Source organism: Cyprinodon variegatus, unplaced genomic scaffold (genome assembly GCF_000732505.1).
Source record: "Cyprinodon variegatus isolate N-32 unplaced genomic scaffold, C_variegatus-1.0 Scaffold1545, whole genome shotgun sequence".
Classification (NCBI taxonomy): Eukaryota; Metazoa; Chordata; class Actinopteri; order Cyprinodontiformes; family Cyprinodontidae; genus Cyprinodon; species Cyprinodon variegatus.
The window spans coordinates 40,616-44,606 of record NW_015151998.1 but is presented as its reverse complement, the minus strand read 5'-3'; the positions used below and the strand labels follow the sequence as shown (position 1 = coordinate 44,606).

Below are 3,991 nucleotides of genomic sequence, written 5' to 3'. Positions count from 1 at the left end.
AGATAGATAGATAGATAGATAGATAGATAGATAGATAGATAGATAGATAGAATTGAATTATCTATACAGAAACAGGCAGGGGCACGTGTTTGCCTATTTGGATATGTAAAGATCCTTCCAGCCACAACATGACATCCAAACACAAACATGAGACATGGCGTGCTGCACTGCCAGAGGGTTCTTATACACTGGGATTTCAATGAGCTGTTTGAAGCCAAAGGCTTGAATTGAGAGACTGCCTGCGTCACCCTGATGGTGCATGGATCTGTGTAGTGATTTTCGCCTGAGGTGCTCTTATATTGTGAAGGAGGATGCTTGCAAGCTGGAAACTAACAGGGAAACATATCAGGCCACAACTCTACATAGCAAAAAAAATAAGCACGGAAATTAGCTGAAGTGTGCCTTAATAAAATTAGGATTGACTTTTTAGCCTTTGACTCACACCCGTTCACTCACACTCTAAATCCTTTCTCTGTTAACTTTGCTACCCAGTTCTTTGCCCTTTCTACATAATTACAAAAAGTCACTCCCCTTTCTACCCCTGCACTCTAAAATTCATATATCACTTGCTACTGCCCCATAAACATCAACAATAACTCTTCATAGGAGCATATTGCGATATCATGACATCCTCTACATTAGTGATGAGTTTCCATTTATACATTTTCAGCTCAATATTTCGTTCTATCAGCAGTGAGATCTACACTTTATTGATTAAAATGTTAGAACTGAAATATTTCTTAAATATTTATGATGTTAAAAACCTCCCTGTCTAAATGGCCTTCAGGTACCCAAATGATTTATACAAGATGGCATAATTTGATGCTTTTGATAAAAGACATGCCATAAGGACTAGAAGACCTTCAGCTCTGGCTAGACTTCTCATCAACTGAGCCTGTCGCTTTGGCTAAAGTCCCAAGTCTGAGGTCTGGTTGGCTTGCTATTATGGTTACGTAAGTGTCAGGGAAGCGCCATATGGGAAACTCATAGGGGATGAACGTGTGGGTTTAAATCTCTATACATGTCATATATCTCTATACCTACTTAGTCCTTCTGCGTCACTACTTTTACAAAGCTAAGCTAAGTAGTATTAAACACAGAGGAACTGAGGGCAAGTGAATAATAGTATTAAACAATATCAAATTGTTTACTATGAAATTATGATTAGAAAAATACCCAAAGGATCCTGTTGTGGATCATCAACAATGGCACTTAATGTTAATGACTTTCCATCTTTAAATATTATCATTGCCAGCTCCTCTGGACAGAAGATTAGCTCTGATGAAATAGAGATGCTCCTAGGCATGCTGTGTTGCAGACAAAACATGATGTGACATTAAAAAATTTAATCTTTAAATCAACCATGTTTTAAGAATATTTTTTTATCTACTAGGTTCCCTTAAGGTCATCTTTTTGAGCAGAAACATGTTCCCATACCATTTGTTCTCTTCCGATACTATTCCCACATCTGCATGACTGTCGTATGATTTTTAATGTGGTAAGGCCAGGCTGAGGTTAAACCCTTGAATGGAGCCATCTCTAACAGGTGCCAGGTGAACAGTGCAACTGTTTAAAAGTGGTGAAGAAGAACTGTGTAGGAACTAAAGGAACTAGATAGTAAATGTATCGGATCGGTGCCTGGACTCCATTACTCACAGATACTGATGCCAGCATTTTCGGTAGTATCTGAGAAAGTTACGATACCGGTATCAGAATAAGAACATTTCTAATTAGCTCATTTACTTCGTTACAAACTTGAGGGACGTTTTCTTAAGGTAAAATGTATCAACTTTCAAGGTAAGAATGCTTGTAGACTGACACCAGCACTTTCTACAGAGCTTCAAACAAAAGACAAAGTATGAGAAACCAACCAAATATTGCAATTAGCTTTTTTGATTATTAAGTCGTATGCTATTTTTGTATCTCCTCTTGACCTAAATAATTAGATGTCAGTTCAAAAGCTATGCACACTAAACTTTAATAGTGCACTTGCAATTTTTTTTTCACATCATAAACATGTCACATTCTAATCCTAGACTTCAGTGTATCCCACTGGGATGGACCAAGGCACATCACTAGATAACATGAAACAAGTGGAACAGTAAAAGTAAAATTCCAGTACAACTATGTTTGTGAGAAGTGACCTAATAAGTAGATATTGCAAGGCAAAAGGCTGTCCACCCAAGTCAACAACCTAGAAAGGCAAGTGTTAAGGTAGCTTTGGTGCAGATGCAGAGAAAGACAGCTCAGGTGTGAAGCAAGAATCTAATGACAATAAATCTGGCATTTGTGGAAGAAGGCAAATAAATTTATGCTAAAAAAAGAAAGAAAGAATGTAAACCATAAAAAAAAATGTATATTCACCACAAAGCATGTAGGGGAAACATTGATGTGGAACCAAGTCCAGTGGATTGTTTTTAAACTTTTACAGAATGACTATGACCTGGATGTCTTCATCAGCATATTGATGTGGAACGGCTTATCCTATTAGCTAAGACAAAACTTTTTGAGAAAAAAGGCAAATAATTATGTTTGAAAGGAAACACATTCTTCCCAGCTCCCTGTACATACTAATCTCCACTGTAAGAAAACAGTAAAGATTAAACCTTAAAAAAAAAAAAGTTGTTTAAAGAATTAGCATTATAATTTCTTAATGTATGGGAATATTTTGACCAGTATTAGCTACTGAAGATTTTAGTTTGATTATTTTTTATTAATGATATCAGGTATAGCCAATACCTGGACACGTGTTACAACAACAAAACCAACTGATAACTTTTTTATAAGGGTTTTGCTTTAATTTGAGATTTAAAACTGTTTATATTATCTTTTAGCTGTTTTATTACAAAAACGTTCTGGTACATTTTTTCATTTCCCATATTGCAGCTTTGAGAATTGGCCAATACTGATATTGAGCTGATACGATATTAGCATGAATCATATCAGCTTTTAATACTTATTCTATAGTGTAGATTGTTAGAAAAGGCTTAATCAAGAACTATTACCGTACTAAAAGAGGGAACAACAATAAAAGGTATGAAAACAGCTGACCCATGTAAAACTAGGCAAGGAGTTACAGAAACTTTTAACAGAAGCAGACCATTTCTATCAGCACGAAAATATAGGAGATTTTAGATGTTGGTCGGTAAAATCCGTTATTAGTTTTTTGGCTAATATTGGACTGATATCCAATATTAATATAGGATTGAGACATCACTAATAAGTTCACCATAAATATTCAGCAGTCAGGACAGTAGGAATCTTGCAGATATGCCTGCTGCTGCTACTGCTGAGCATCTATGGTTGGATAAATGCAACTACAAGCAGTAGGATTTAGACCTCAGGTATTGTTTTTTGCATTACTAATTATGTTTACATTTGGCTTAAAATGTTTCTTGTGAGTTTTTTTCGGTAAAGTGTCAAACGGTGCTTTCAAATCTGACATCCTTCCTTCTTTCTTCACCCTCACTGTAGCTGAGAAGGACACTTTCACTTCCCTAAAAGCAGACTTTACCCTCTGCAATACCTTTTTATGTGAAGACTGTCTTTGTCAAGCTATATTCAAATAAAAAATAAAATAAAAATAATAAAAAGAAATAATAATAATAATGGGTCCAATCCAAGGGCTTGCTGCCATAACTGAAAAGAAAAAAACTGGGGGGAATGCAGTTATTCTATTAAAAGTTGTCACTCAAGAGAGGGCTCAAATGTATAATTATAAGAAAATTAAAGAAAAATAATTTATATTTTTTGCTCATGCACTACTCTGTGCTGCTCTGTAACAGAAATTATCAGGAAAACACAATGAATTTTATTTTTGTAATATGACAAACTGTATAAAGTAAATAAACTTTTGCAAAGTCCTTTACTAAAATATTAGTTCCTAAATTTAAAGATAAAGAGTAAGATAGATAGATAGATAGATAGATAGATAGATAGATAGATAGATAGATAGATAGATAGATAGATAGATAGATAGATAGATAGATAG

The 3,991-nt window shown here is 34.9% G+C and overlaps 1 protein-coding gene across 1 annotated transcript in view; it reads right to left on the bottom strand.

The window, feature by feature from the left end:
- Positions 1-3,991, bottom strand: part of LOC107103859 (transmembrane protein 198-B-like) — a 32,668-nt gene that overhangs the window by 27,872 nt on the left and 805 nt on the right. The gene's annotated exons all lie outside the window — the stretch shown is intronic.